The sequence below is a fragment of the Zonotrichia leucophrys genome, chromosome 2, assembly GCF_028769735.1.
Source record: "Zonotrichia leucophrys gambelii isolate GWCS_2022_RI chromosome 2, RI_Zleu_2.0, whole genome shotgun sequence".
Lineage (NCBI taxonomy): Eukaryota > Metazoa > Chordata > Aves > Passeriformes > Passerellidae > Zonotrichia > Zonotrichia leucophrys.
The window spans coordinates 112,887,838-112,904,434 of NC_088171.1; positions in this window are offsets into that span (position 1 = coordinate 112,887,838).

A 16,597-nucleotide genomic window follows, 5' to 3' on the forward strand; every position below is an offset into this window, starting at 1 on the left:
GTTCATACAGGTTCAGTTTGTATTCCCATGCTATCCATGCACCAGCTCATGGTGCACATGCTCTGGTGTCCACCTGTAGAAATGAGTGATTCCACATTCTCCACTGTAACAATGACACGTCCTGACCGGAAGAAAGCATGACTGAAAGCCTGTCTTTTAACTGCTGCTGAGTGTGATAATCACATATCCTCTGAACAGAGAGAGACACAGTTGTCCCAGAATTTTCCTGGGAAGCTGTGAGAAGCTGTGAGAAAGCTCAGAGAAAGAATTAAAACAATTATTATCTCTCTTTCTGTAACAATTGTTTATAGATATGGTTCTCCAGAGTGTGCTATTCATAGTTCAACAACAGTGTGAGAGTTTTTTACTCTGACACCAATCAAGTCTCACCTAGCGAGTCACATTATAAAAAGACCCACTGCTTTCATTAAACACTTTCTTATTCACCTTCTGAAGACTGGAGTCTTTTCTTCCCATCCCTGACTCAACAGCATCAGCTGAGCTCCAGAAGTGCAGCAGTGGTGAGCTTCAGGAGCACAATTATTAAGCAACAGCCCAGCATTCCCAAGAAGGTACATCCAGTTCTAGAGCACTGCACCTCCTCTGTGAACCAGTGAGCAGACCTGCTTCAGGAACAGTCCCAGAGGATGAAAAGCTCCAGGACATATTCCTTCACACCTTAAGTAATGGCCCTAGGTTCTGTAAGGGAAGGGCAATTTCCAAAGCAGTATGAGAGGCAGCCATGCTTTTAATTGAAAGTACTGGGGGCTGACTTGCTGCATACCAGAGCACCTTACAAAATCTCTGCTGTTCTCGTAGTAAACAAGCCAGTTTTCCCTACATCCAGTTTTCCCTACATCCATCAGTGTTGTCATGCCATCATGCAGACCCTATTTATGTATACATGGCAAGTTATGCGCAAGCATCTGGGGCTTTCTGTGTGTTCTGAAACTATAACAAATGCTTAATTTTATTTTTGGCAGGCAACATCAGGAAGAAAATGAATGATTGTGGCTGGAGCTCCTCATTTCAAAAGGAGAAATTAGAGAGGGTGATTTTAATAGGAACTGAGTCCAGCTTTGAGACTGTGGACAATGAAAAACATAAATATCTCCCAGCCAGACGAAAGAACTGGATTAGAACTACATCACAAAGAAGCAATTGTGTGGACTAGTTTAAAAATAGGGATTGCAACTCAGTACAATTATTAACTTAAGGGAAGGAGGGAAGGAGGGAGGGGAGGAGGGAAGGAAGGCAGGAAGGAAGGGACAAAATAAAAAAAATAACAGAAAAATATAAAGGATAACATGTTGGAAAAATCTTTAGGGTCTTCTGAGATGTACTTGCTATGTGCTCATAGGTGTTATCTAATCTATAAAAGCCACTAGTCAACCCATCTCATTTAAGATTGCTTTAATTATAGTGGGAGTTTGAGCAATGTCTTCATTCCGTAAAAATTGTATTTATGAGAACAAGTACAGATTTTATTAAATCAACCATCTGTATGATACATATTGAGTATAAAATAGATGATTACCATATAAATTGGAGACAAATCTGAATCAAATATTGATCCTCCTTAACAGCCTGAAAACAGCCTAATTGTCATGGATATTGAAGGCTCTAATGGCTCAGATGAATGCTATAATACACACAAAGGCAAATATTAAAGCATTAAAAAAAACAAAACACAGGCTTTCAAGTTATTTGTTGAAAGATGTAAAAAACTTGTAAAAAACTGTGAGAGCTCTCAGAAGTTAAAATCAAAAAAAATAGCAAAGTCTGAATAGAAAACTTCAGTGCAGTGGTTAGATTGTCTGAATAAAGTCAATTTCTAACCTTTCTGGTGAAGATGAAATAAATCAAGCGAACAAGATTACACAGGGAGAAAGTGGCAGCATTAATGTTATTTTTTTTTAATTGATAGCACTATAGCTGGTGGTTGGTTGGTGGGCAGGTTTGCTCTATGTTTTCCTCAGAGCCTTGTGAATAAACAAATTAACCATAAGCTTTCTGTCTAGACAATGCTATGACAGGAAAATATATAACAGAAAGCAGTTTTCTGTTGTGCCTTCCACAGTGTACTGCAGATATACAGAAATTGAAATAGCTTTATGACTTACAGCAACAGTCATGTGTCTTACTCTTCTCCTCTACCTGGACTAGTTCATTTGCCAAACACTATAAAAGAGAAGATTTGCATTTTCTCTGCCGTACTGAGCCGAAAGGGCCAAAATTTCACCTGCATTAAGCAGCCAGGCTTTGTGTATTATCAGGAGCAGGCAGAGCTGTTGTAACTGTAACAAATTCAAACCGCAGCGAAGCTGAGGTGAGATAAACAGGTCTGCCTTGCTCTGGATATGGTTGGTAAATCTTTTGCTTTCTCAGTGATGGTAAAGCAGGCAAAGGAGCATTCCAATAAACTGCATTCACAATCCCTTCTTTCTTTTCCCACAGCACTTTCATCTATAAATACCTTGCCTTGGGAACAAATTTTACTGCTGGCTTCTGACTAGCACTTTGACTTTGACTAAGGGTTGAACTGAGAATAAATTTCACTCACATTATCCTTCCAGCTTAACTGCTGACCACCAGGAGCTACCAACATTAAGTTTTCCAATGTGGTGATTACCTGTCAGTCAGTTCCTTTATTTAGATTTTATTCCCATAGGCTGCTTGTAAAAATATCCAATGAAAGTGTGTGAAAGTGTGTGAAGTTAAAGCATCATCCAATATTCCTGCCTCAGAGAGAAGTCACAAGGAAGATGTTACCTGAATTCTATCAGCTGAAAAATCTGTTCTAGTCTCCTAGGTGCTCATAGATCAACAATTAAAATACTTGCTTCAGGAATTATGCTTTCTGAAATGTTGAAATTAGTCCTATTAATACATAGATCTAAAAGTACCATTTTTTCTCCTCAAAACAGAATTTTGGATGTGTAAACCTTTATATCTTTCATGGTCTGCACATGTTCTTGGAAATTGTGGTAAATTATTTTGCATTATATTTTGTCTTAAATTTTTGAAGAACTGTGATATACATTTTACTCTGCCCCTGTTCAAGAGAACATCATCTAATTTCTGCTAATTGTCTTTGATCACTTCAATCCTTTATCTGACCTATGTGCACATGTTGTTACTCTTAAGTGTATTAAGCTTTCTGTCATAAAAAGATTGACCTAATCTCTCTTCTACATGTTCATGATTTTCACATTCAATGAGTTAATTGCATTAATGTTAAAGCAGACTTTGGCAAAACCTTAAATGCTCAAAGGTTTTTATATGGAAGTTGATCACAGTTAATCAGTATGTTGGGTTTTTTACACAGAAACCATTTGACATCAAAGTTGTGTTGAATAATATTTTGTCTTTTGTTCATGATATGAAATGGAATTTAACAAATTTCTTCAAAATATAAACATGAGCAAGAGTAGTTATGGTTAGTGATTAAAATCTTAAGGGAAGCCAATGAAAGCATCAGCAGAAAGGATCACTTTTTGTAGTCCTTTTTCAAAATTAGGCCAGTAGACATAAAGCACATAGAACAAATTATTTCTCATTGGCTCATTAGACCAATCACCTTTTATTGAACTGCACAATTTTCACTAAGTATAAACGAAATATGACAGGTGGTGAATAAGCTGTCTTGTACTTAAATAAGATGTTTTAAATTATTTTTAATAACTAAAAAATCCCGGTTTAGCTATTGAGAGAGGATTCTATTTTCAGTCACACATTTTGTAGATTTATAAGCCTTTCAAAGCAATTTTGTGAAATCTTTCAAATTTGGTTATTATTCAAAAGTCTTTGAAACATAAAAATAAATATATTAAATCTGAAATTAAACAAGAAAATTAATTATAAAGATAATCTATTAATGCATGGTAGGGCCCTGTGCAAAAATATTGTTATCTATCTTTCCAATTAACATAATTTATGCTCTTAAAACCACAGGAAATATTAGAAACAAGTTTTAATTAAGTGAGTCTTTTTGTTTATTTCCTCCTAATGAAACCATTAGACCTAAACCATTAGTCTGAACCATTAGACTCATGTAATTACACCATGTTTCATGTCAGCTGGTAAAATCGATTCTGCCTGATTCACCCAGGCTAGGTGTGGAATTGTCTGCATCGTTCCAGCTGCTGATCCCAAACAGCTGTGGGAAAGTCAGAAAACACCCTGCAAGACACTGAGACAAATCAAAAGGGATTGGGGGCATCCCACTTTACATGCTGGGAAGACAGTAAGGGTAGGATGAAGCTTGCTTATCTTTTTATGTTTGCAATACTGATGTTTGCTTTCAGAAATGGGAAAAAGACTTCAGATGGTGACCCCTGTGATTCTACAACACCAGGCTGTGATCAAGAGACTGAGACAGACACAGCTTAAAAAGAGTCTAGATATTTTAACTATTGATGCTGGCAAGAAGCATCCCAACCCACATGTTTCAGCATGGTGCTTTCATATAGCCCCTAATGTAAGCACAGAGCTTTCCCTTTGCACCCATTTCACATCTACAGGGTCTTAAACCATAGGAGAAATCACCAAATTATTGATTTAATATTAATTTCCAAGAGATAGATCCCTAAACTTTGGATGTTCTGGTGAAAAAACCCAACTTGATTTCTCATTCAACTCACAATGTGGCCTGAGATTAAGACACTGTTGTTAGCTGATGGCAATGAACAGACATCATGCTGAAGATATTGGAAGGCATCAACTCCTTTCAGCACCTATGGGTACTGATACTGACAGCCATTAACACCTGTCTGCTGGCAACTTGTCCATGCCTGTGACTCCATTTCAGACAGCAGGCATTTTTGACTCATATAGTCCTGGATCTGCTTAAAGTTTCAGTTCATATCTCAAACTCTAATAACATTCCTCTCCTATTAATTTTAGAGTTAAATGACTCAACTTTTATAACTGAGTGCAGCTGGTTAATCTAAAAAAAATAAAAATATAATAGCAATGGTACATGTGATAAGAATGACAGTTTGTGTTAAACAAGGATCTTGGTTACTTTCATGGTATTTAAAGACATGATAAGACATGTAAAGGGCACTGTTACTTGCCACTGCTCAGCCATCTTTGCAGAGTGGAAAATCAAGGAGAGGAACAAAGGAAAAGAGCTATTGTACATGACTTCTTCATATGGAGTGTATCCTTCAGGGACCAAAGGGAGGGTACTCACATACTACAAAACAGTAAATGAAAATATGAAAGAAATACATTCAAGAATTAACTCTGACAACTTCATTGTTTTTTAGTCTCTCTACAAAACAAGTTAAGAAAAAAAATGTAGTCCTGGATAATTCCTTTTTCCCGGTTGTTTGATGATATCTCCCTCATCAATTTGGTTTTATTTTAAGAAACAGTGCCTAGTGGTATCTGTATAGAAAAATAGTTTTCCCAGGCAATCCACTTTCCTGCAGCAGCACTTTGTGTGCTGATTATTTCAGAGCATTCACATCCTTTTTTCATTTCACACTGAAGGAAGTAATTTATTCCATTGTACATGGCTTTATCCCGTCCTCCTCACTTCCTCTTTTGCCCTCAATTTCACTGTGCTGTGCTCTGTGTATTTCCATCAGCCATCACAAACCCCCAGTTGTCACCTTTAATGCTGCTGCCTGTTGTGAGAAGTGGACAGTGCAGGGCAGCTCCTTGCCAGCTCCCTGCCCCAGCAGAAATCCAGCAGAGGGAGGTCAGCCTTCAAACCACAGAATGACTCCGAGTGAAACTGCTGCTCACAGCCCTGCAGCTTTGCAGTGCTGTGGAAGCACAGTGGTCAGCTCTAAATTTGGCAGCAAAGTCTACTGGAAGGTCAGCACACTCCTGCTATGCATTCATCCACTGTGTTCCTTGTGAAGGAATCACTGGGATTGTTCCCCAGAATAACTGATTCCACTGTGCTCCAGCTGGCGTGCAATGGGCAAGACACCATTTAAGCACTGAAGAGGCCTCACACTCCCATTTATACCTGTACACGTGTCACAGACATCTTTTGTGAAATATCCTTTATTTAGGATTTTTCCCCTTTCTGAGAAGCTGTGGCCTCAGCAACAAAATGTAAACAATGGCTATCTGCTGCTATGGAATGCAACAGGTGCGTCCGTGATTGGTCTTGGGTGAATGTTTGGATTTCCTGACCACTCACGGCAGAGCTGTTCTTGTTTTCTGCCTGGACACAGAACTTTGTTTTTCTTTCCTTTTCTATTCTTAGTTAGCTAGCCTTCTGAGATCTTTCCTTCTATTTCTTTTAGTATAGTAATAATGTATATATATCATAAAATAACAAATCAAGCCTTCTGAACATGAGGTCAACATTCTCATCTCTCTCTCACCCTGAAAAACCCTTGCAAGCCCTGTAACACAGGGCTTTTTATATACATGTATGTAAATAAAAGTACATATATAATGCATGTATAAAGAATATCAGCCAACTCCATCATGCTCTTGAATCTGGTGAGCTAATTTTGCCTTAGCTCCAAAATGACTGCCCACCAAATGAAAGCTCTGTTGCAGCAGAACAGCAGCCATGCACTCTGCATCTGAATATCCTCAAGTGAAAACAGAGCAATGTGAATTCCACTGTTTAACAGAAGCTGGATGAAAGAAGTCTGTTTCCAACTGTACTCACTCACTGTGATGTTCAGAAAAATCAACAATTAGAAGGATTAGGAAATCTGTGAAAAAGACAATTTTGGATCATAGCTTTGTAATTATAATGCACAAGAATATCTAAGCTGGTTTCTCATTCATAACACTTAAAATAGAACTTTAAATTATGTTAGAATATTCAGCTCCAACTGATTATTTTTTGTTTATCTGGGCTATGCTTCAACAAACATTGCAAAGAGAAAATTACAGGGGAAATCTTTATCAATAGTAGCAGAAGTCTTAGTGGGGAAAAAAGAAGATGTACAATATTAAAATTAAATTCCTCCATCAAGGCAAATCAGGGATATATTGAAAAAACATCACAGCAATATTTTTCTTTTGATTGAAATTTTTTACTGATTCAAGCAGAATGGAAGTGAAATAAAGTTATTTTGCAATTACCCTAACCAGTAACTTCTCATTTTCTTCTGTAATTATATTTATTCTAACTCTTCAAATTTCAGCAAAGTACTTGTATGTACAGGAGTATACAGACATGTAAAAACATAAGCTATTCGTAGTGAACAACTGAAAAACTTACAATTTATAAGATGGTATTGAAGTCCACAGTTACACCAAACCCCTAAAAATCCTCTGGTTGCACTGTGAAAACCCCAAGAGTCTTATGCATTAATTCAGCAGCACCAAAGCATTAGAAATGCTTGTGACAAAACAGACTGCTGCATTTTGCCTCCAGCTCATTAATTCTGTAATTATTTTTTAAGCTTCTCTTTTTTAAAACTGAGAAAAATGTTTTCTTTTATACATTATATGTATTCAAATAACCATGTCTCACAATTTTCATTTCTGCCTGTGTTTTTCATAGTATGAAAAATGCAAGCACAGGCATGAAATATTCATCTATGACATCAGGGAACAAAAAAAGCAGATTTCCCAAAAACAAACCACAAGGGCCAAAATTTTAAATGAGCATGTGTAAACAAACTATGTAACATATTAGTGTTTGCCCACAGCCTGTATTCAATTCTTATATGTTTCATTTGTTTGGATTGATGGCTGTTCAAATTCAAATCTAAAATTTAGCTTTATGCCTAAATTTACTGGCTAATGAAAGTCATTAAATATGTGCACCTTCAGCCTGTCCTTTATCCTCTTCAACTCTGAGCCCATAATTTATTTTCATTATGAAAACATAGGTTACAGCAGGAGAGAACAAGGGAATCTTCAGGAAGGCAGGAGAGACACAAAGAGCAGCCCAGTACTTTAAAGTTTTGAAACTTTGATATGACACTTTGTAATGCAGTATCCAGGTTTATCTTGTATTTATCATCATACACACTATGTTTAGAGAAATCAACCTCAGTTTTGTGTTTTGTGATTATCTAACTGGAAAAATAATATCAGAATTAAGAACAAACACACATTGTTTATACAAAAATATGTTTCATTTCAAAATAAAACAGTTTAATAACAAGCACACCCTCATTTACTCTCAGTTCAGGGGTTTGGTTTTTGGGAAGGTGAAGTTGTTTATTTGTTTCTTTCTAGAAAGCTAATGACACTGATTATTGCATATATCAAAGCAGCTCTAAAAAAAATTATCAGAGGCTCTATTAATTTTATAATCTTTCAGAAAATATCCAATCACCTTCTTCAGGTACTCAGTGGGAACTCAAATACCATATGGCACTAGTTTAAAACTCGAAGTTCTGTGGAGATGACAAAAGAGCTGTAAAAGACTGCAGTGTATTTCATTCCTAGGATCAGTGCACAGGCTAACAAATAAACAGGCACACCTGAAATTGCACTGGTCTCTGTGAATTAGAGAAGCTGAGAACTGCCACTGTTAATTACAGTTTAAAGAGCTTGGAGTTAATCCAGGTGATTAAACACATGCTTAAAGTGCCCTGAGCCTGAGCATTTCCGTGGAGAAATGTCCTGTTTTTCACACCCGATGGGAGTTTGAATTCACCCCCAGGCACCCACAAGTGCAGACAGCTTCTGGGGAGCTGCTGAGCCCCCTTCCCTTGCCAAACAAGTCAGACTGTAGGAAGGGAATTTGTGATTAATTTCCCTGTTCCTGGCACGAGGCAGATAGATACCGCACAAAATTAAGGCATAACCTGCTCTGTAGCCTGTGTGTCCACCCACCTATAGCCAGCCGATGGTGGCTAAGTGCCTACCAAAGTCCAGCAGCTGGTGGCAAAGGCAGGCTAAGATTCAAAGTCTGGGCTGCTTTTCTAGTGAAAACATTTCGTGCCTATTCACTTCTCACTTTACTCTGCCCCTGGCTAAGACAGGATGTGGTCTGTTCTGGTTTTTAAAGACTCAGAAAATAGATGCATCTTTTGCCTCCAGTTGTGTTCCTCAATCTAATGTGCTATTAAGGAGAGAAGCTTCAATTTTCTTTCCACTGCTAATGAAGCAAGTGCGTATTTGGCTTGCTTCTTCAATCAGAGCTCTAGTAATTGAAAGAAAAAGGATTAAAAAGTACAAAAGAGTGCTCTTAGAACAAGATGAATGTCCTTACATGTCCCCAGCCTCATTGTTTTGTAAACAAGCCAGTCAGATTTCAGTCCTATAGGCAGAATTCACAATAAAACTGAGATGGTTTTGCTCAATATCACTACAATCACTTCTGGAGTTGTCATCAAATGTAGGAACAACTTAATGAAGGAGCTGTGCTTTGCAAGTTTTGTGCTTAATTTTTGATCCCTGAAAACTGCCTGTAATGAGAGTTGCTTTGATATATGCAATCATCACGCTGTAAAAAGAAGGCCAGACAATGGACAGAGAACAATTATCTTCAATGACTATAGTCCAAACAAGTGTTCAATCAAATCAGATGCAAACAAGACTTTCCTCAGCTGAGAGTAGAGAGATGTAAAAAGAAAAGTGTTTCCAAATCAAAGTAAAAGTTCAAAGGAGATTCAGTAAAGGAAAAATGGCTTAGGCTCACAGAATTACACAAGAATCTTTGCAAAAGAGAAGAGATTAAAGGTGTGCTTGTTCTGCCAGCTGAACCATCAGCTGTACTTAGAAAAGGAAATCTGAAACAAAGAGACCTCTTTCTTTATTAACTTCTCTCAATAATTGTATATAAGTGATAACAATAAAAAATTAACTGGCAATACAAGAAAGATATTTTTTTACTTCTCATATTTGTAATCTCTTAATATGAAACAATCACTAAAGAAAAGTGAAAAATATTATTGCAGCTTTAACACAGAAAATATTCTATGCTCAGTGTTGATTTTTATGACACATTTTTCTTGTGCTGTTTTAAAATACAAATTAAGTTTTCCTCCATAACACCAGGCTTAGATTCAGTTCACAATTGAATCTAGAAACTAAAGCTACTTTGGATGGTCTATTAGATTAAGTTATCTCAACTTTCTTTAAGTGAGATTACCACAACCACATAGGTAAACATTGGGTTTTATGCAGTGGAACAGGAAGGAAGAATTGGTAGTTTATTTTAATTGCATTCTTAAAGGGGTGGTTCCTCTCTCATAACACTTGTGGGTCTTGCTAACAGCTGAAGTGTGTCAAAGTAAGAATGCAGACCACCAGGTGAAACACTTTGGTTAAAAGGATCTATATGAAATTGTTATGTTTTCAAAATCCAAGAGGCAAAAAGAGACATGGTACCCCAACAAGAGATTATGACTCTGAAAAGGACCCAGATTGTTTCACCATGTGCAAAGAAGGAATTCAGGATCCTGTAAAATGTCTGCTACTGTTTGGGTAAAGTTTAAAATTACTGATATACAATGAATTATCTCAACTAGCTCCCACCAGTGCCACTCAGAGCACAAGATGCCCTTTTACTTCTGCACATTCCTCCTCTCCTTTAGACACAAATTAGTTAGAAGAGAAAAACAGCTCTTCTTTTGCTTATGCAACTGTTTTACAATAGGACAGCAAGAATGTGTAAAATAAAGCAAGCAATAATTTGTACCTTTTTCATGGACTTGTTGAACATATGGCAATAGGGAAATTATTGCGTTGATTCCTACATTCATAAATTCCTTTTTAAATTGGCAGAGAGGAAATTTTCTATTCTTCCAAACCCGGACATGATCTATTTTCTGATGCTGCTTTGAAAAATAATTGCATATGATATGTTTGCAAATCCTTATTTTGGCATTCATTCAGACATATGAAAAAATTTACAGTTCAAAATCAGGCTATCTTATACAGTGCAAATAGCAACACTTAGGTTAAGAAAACAACTGCAATCACATTCATGAGATTACAGAGTAATACACTAATTTTCTGGAGTTAAAAAAAAATAAAGGAAAGAAAAAAGTCAAAGTCACAAAATCCCCATCAACTAAAAGGTCATTCCAGTGTTTCTTCACTTCCTTTTCCTCAGGCAATAGAATTCAATTATAATAATGTACTTCATTTGTGCATTTTATCATTTCTGCTAATGTATTTGGCAGTTCATTTAGAAATTAATTTGGATCAACTTTCAGCTTTTCATAAAAGTACTGAAGAAACAGGGTATTGGACGAGATCCAAGCAAAGTCCGGACAGAATCACAGAATCATTAAGGTTGGAAAAGACATCTTAGATCACTAAGTCTAACCATTAACCCAGCACTGACATGTTCATCACTGAACTGCCCAAGTGCCACACCTATAGGCTTTCTCAACACTTCCAGGGGTGGTGATTTTACCACTTCCCTGGGCAGCTTGTTTCAATGCTGTCCACCCTTGCCGCGAACAAACTTTTCCTAAACTTTCCTAAACTTTTCCAACCTAAACCTTCCCTAGTAAAACTTGAGCTCATACCCTGAGCTCAATCATTTAGAGCATGGTGCTAGCAATGCCAAGGTCAAGAGTCCAACTCTTAAGTGGAAGGCCCCTTCCACGGGTAGGGTATGGGGGCCCTGGATGAGCCTTTCATGTAAGAGTTGGACTCCATGATCCTTGTGGGTCCCTTCCAATGCAGAATGTTCCATGATTCTGTAATTTCCATTGTGTTGGGAATTTAGCTGCTAGAGAATGGAAAATTACAAAGCTGTGGCTAATTCTAAGTCCTGCACCTACATAGATAGCAGTGTCCTTGGGCCTGGCTGTAGTAGGATAACAAACAGTGAAAGAGACATGAGAAAAGAGAGATGTAACCCCTAAGGAATGAGGAAGAGTTCATGGTATAGTTTAACCAATAGATTGCTTGGCTTACAGAATATTCATAAGCTTATTATTCGCTGTATAAGTGTTTGATACTTTCTTCAATAAACTGGACCTGAAGGACCTGAGGGCCTGTGATGAACCAACTGGTGTCCTGGTCTCCTTCCTCCGACACCATTGCACCTATCAGTTGTTACCTGGGAGAAGAGACCCACCCCCATCTTGCTGCAACCTCCTTTCAGCTAGTCCTAGAGAGCCAGAAGGTCTCTCCTGAACCTCCTTTTCTGCAAGCTAAAAGCTTTCAGCTTCCTCAGCTGCTCCTCATCAGATCTGCGGCAAAGACACTTCCCCAGTTCCATTGCCCTTCTCTGGACATGCTCCAGCACCTCAGTGTCTTTCTTGTAGTGAGAGGCTGAAGCTGAACACAGGATTCAAGGTGTGGCCTCTCAAGTGTAGAGTACAATTTGTGTTCTTAAACCAACTCTATAATTTTGGTGTCAACAAGATTGCTGGCAGGAATGCTTAGGCCCTTATCATGTCAAGAGATCAAAATATCTTTCCCTATAAATCTCTTCTTAAATTTTTAAAGCCTCTTATTGAAAGAAATATTTGGAAGAGATGAAAGCTGGATTAAAAATACTGTCAGAAAATAAGAATTTTTGCTTTTAGAAATCATGGAAATCACTTACATAATACTTGACAGTTATGAACAAAGGAAGTCTCTTCTCTGAAATGCTGAAGGTCTAAAGCTCATTTGAAATAGTGAAAAAAAGGTTACTTTATTGGTAGATAATGGAATAAGATCCTATAATCAAAAATAAATTATAAAACATAGAAAATTCTGTGAGACATTGAACGTCATAATTTTTACAAAATAGTCTTCATTTTACTAGCTACAAATACTGTCCTCTCACATGTTATTCCTTACAATGAAAATAAAATTATAAGATGAACTACAAAGCATCACACTAAATGAGGTAAGCAGAGCCAGTGAGAAGATTGAATTAAAATGATACAGGACTTGACAGCAGGTACAAAATAAAAACCAAAATTCCCAAAATATAAAATTATTTTATAAGCTTCAAGTTAAAAAAATAAGAAGAGAATGAACTTGTGGCAGGATACAGAAATCTGAAATGAACAGATAATAGGCAGTTCTGAGCAAAAAGCTGATGTAGAAGTATGTAAATGTTAAGGTGTCAAAAGGCATCCAATGCTCCAGAGGATGAGAGCAGAACTACTAATGATACAATAGCAAATCTTATGCCAAAAAGCATAAAAATACATCAAATATTGTTACAAAAGTGGCAAATGGCATGTGAAGCCAAATGGCATCACAAGCAGGATCGTTTGGTCTTTCTCTTACTCTGACTCACATCTTCTTCCATCTGAGAGCCCTGCAGTGCAGAGAAGAGATGCTGCACTCAAAATTGTTTGCTCTCTGGGTCCATAAGAAACTTCCTTTCCATCAGCACTTATGAAGACACACACAGCAGAGGTGGAAGACTGAAGACCATGGGACCCAATCAGACTGTGTTGTTTTATATTTCTTATACCTGGTTTTCTATTACCATGTCCAATTATTATCAGAGGCGCTTCATGAAGTTATCACAGGTGTTTATAGATGCTTACATAGGTAGTGTAGTTTCTAAGCATGTCAGAATAGTATTGAATTCACATAAGAGTCATAGCATCTAAAACTCATTATTATTATTATTTTTACCTGTTCATGATTCCTTCTTAGAGGATTCATGTTAGATACATAAGTTGTAAGATTTCTGCAGAGAAGCAGTATCTTCAAAAACTCCTATGAAATGAAAGCCCTTAACTTTTACTTTTTTTTTTTTTTTCAGATTTGCTTCATGATATTTTTTAACTTCTAGACTGGTTTTTCAAACGGGAAGAAAATCCGTGATAACAACCAAAATAAAACCTGAACCCTGAAATGCACCAGTTCTCTAAAGAGGAGGAGTGGCTGACACAGGGGGAACGGAGCCTAGTTGAGGTAGCTTATTATGCAGTACTTTGGGAAGAATTAGCAGAAGCAAAGATTAAACAATTTACTCTCTCAGCATGTATAATATTCTCCAAGCCATCACCAGTTTCAGTTCTCAAATCCATTAAACAAACATGAGGGATATCAACATGTTACTGTCCAATCCACCTCTTGTTTCAGGATGTCTTAATTGCACCTGATCTGGCAGGGGGCCAGTTTTGCATAGATTGGGATGAAAAGATAACTTTGTTTGGATTTTTTATACCTCTTTAAAAATCCTTCCTAATCCTTAAAAAAACCAAAGAAACCACAACTCATCAAAAAAAAACCCTCAAAAAATAAAAAAAGCAAAACAAAACCCAAGCATTTCTATTGTTAGTATTTTCTTTCCTGTTTAGTCCGTAATGAGTCAGTAATAGGGATAGCTGAAGAGTCACTCCTCTATCTTGGAATTAGCCCAGACCATCTGGCACCATCCCAAGACTCTTCATCCTCAGAGCACTTAAACAGCAGCAACTGAGCAGAGAAGAGTGGGGGGAAAAAGTACAGAAGATTTATGAAAGCAGTAAATGCAATGAGACTTAGAACACAGTGAATTATTAGTTGCAAATTAATCTTATCTGAAGGTCAGACCAATCCAACTGTTTGTAGATCACGTGAAAATTGATTCTAGTTTCTGGCAAATTGCTGTTCTGACTGTTAATTGAATGAGACAAATCATCTATTTTCTCCTAATACAATTTTGCCTTTTTCACTTTTCATTTCATGTGGGGTCTGCCCTGGATAGACCATGACTTCTGACTTAAAGGAAGATTGATTTTGGTACAAGCAGTCTCTTTTTTCCCATAGGTAGCTACTTCTGCTATCATAAGGAACTGTGTGAAGGGGCTGAATCAAAAAGTTCTCAAAATTTAAAGGAATTTTTGCTACAGCATGTTTTCAATGCAGCAATAACAAGTTTTACTAATGGAAAAAGCCGAAAATACAAGAACAAAAGTATTAAAAGACATTATTTCATATATATATATATATGCATGTTTATATATCTATATTTCTTCATATTTATTTTTTGCAAGTATGTTCTTTCAGTCAGATTTTAATAAGTAAAAATAAAGAGTAAAATACTTCTTTATTCCTGAATTCTCTTCTTCCACCTGACAAAAAGGAGGTAGAAGTGTTAAAATTTTTATTATTATCCCCTTAATTGATAGGTAGTGAAAAACAGACAGAAAAAATTATTTTTTTATTGAGGGTAGAGGGAGGGCAACCTTCCAATTTTTTTAAGTCTTTCTTTAAATTTAAATTCTTTAAATTTCTTTAAATTCTGCAGAGAGCTTACCTTCATTTGATGCAGAAGTCAGAGATGGGGTGGATGAAGGAGGAGGAAGGGGACAGAGAAGTATGTCCAAAGGAGTGAGTATGGGAGCTAAAAGGGTTATTCTTTTCACATTTATAATTTTTTTTTCTTTTTCTATTATTTGTTTTAATGTGTGATTGAGATCAAGAAAAGCATTACTTGAAGGACTCCACTAAATCTGCATGGGTGGACATGACTCCATTCCATGTACTTTTCTGGACAATAACTGATTAGATTGGATCATTTACCAAATATGTGGACTACACAGATTTACATGTATCACACTGACAATGAAAACCAGCACTTTTCTGGGATTAAAAAGACATCTAATTGTCTCACATAAGCATATGCATCAGAGAGAATTTCCACACGCTTTCCCAAAAAAGTGTAAGGACAATAAATCAAAGTACTTTGCAGACACCACCTGAAGTGTAGCCTTGTATTTGCAGGGACTGCTTCAGGATATGAAGCTGATTTCATTTGATAACTCATCTTTGCAGCACAGGGGCCGAAAAACAAGGCTTACTGGCAGAAAAATCAGAAAAGTAGACAAAAAAAAAAGATCCTGAAATCCCTGCTGTGATCATTTTTAATTTGCTAGTTTAAGAGATGGGACCTTCCTGCCAAGACAGTGTACTTTTATATATTTGTGCAAGAGCCTAGGAGTAGAAATACTCCTGCAGCAAATAGATAGCAGTTATTTTCCTTTGATAGAATTTTTTATCTTTTTAATACACTGAGAAAGTAACCCCACAGTCAAATAAACAAAAAGATACCATTACCATTTAGACTTATCAGTGTCTACCTGTAGCATCATGTGCTCTGGTTTATTTCCCACCCCACAGAGTACTGTTGCCTGCCAGCACAGATTTTCTGCCCTCAGACTTTGGAAACACAACATCTGGCTCCTTATACAAGGATTTTCATCTTTTTGGACACTGCCTGCTGGAAGGAGGATAGGGTTCCTATACTTGATCAAATTTGTAATCAAAGGAAGAAAACTGATTTATTTGCTTGAAATCATCTGACTAACTTGAAAGTGCAATTAGATGCAGCTTTGTAAGGGGTACTCATTTCCTGAAATCACAGCCTAAAGGTTATCATGTGAGACAGAGAAAGTTTAATAGTCTTATTTTTTGAGGTTTAGTTAAGTGAAATTTTGTGAGAACTGAACTCCAGTATAATTTTCTTTTAATTCAGTAAATCATATACATCTCTGATAAATCTGTAAATATTTTCAACTGATACTTTCTGTAAACATGTCTGACTATCCTTCCAAGATTATATGAAAAACATTTGCAATCAGAATAACTGAATAACTTCCTTGAACATTAATACAATTTTATGCCTTTACCTGCATTAACTCTGTAGGCATTTTATGAGCAAAATGCATTAAGTGCTTGCTCACATGAGTAAAGAGCTGCTTCCTTGAACCACTACAATATATATCTCATTATTCTATAATCTCTTTACAGA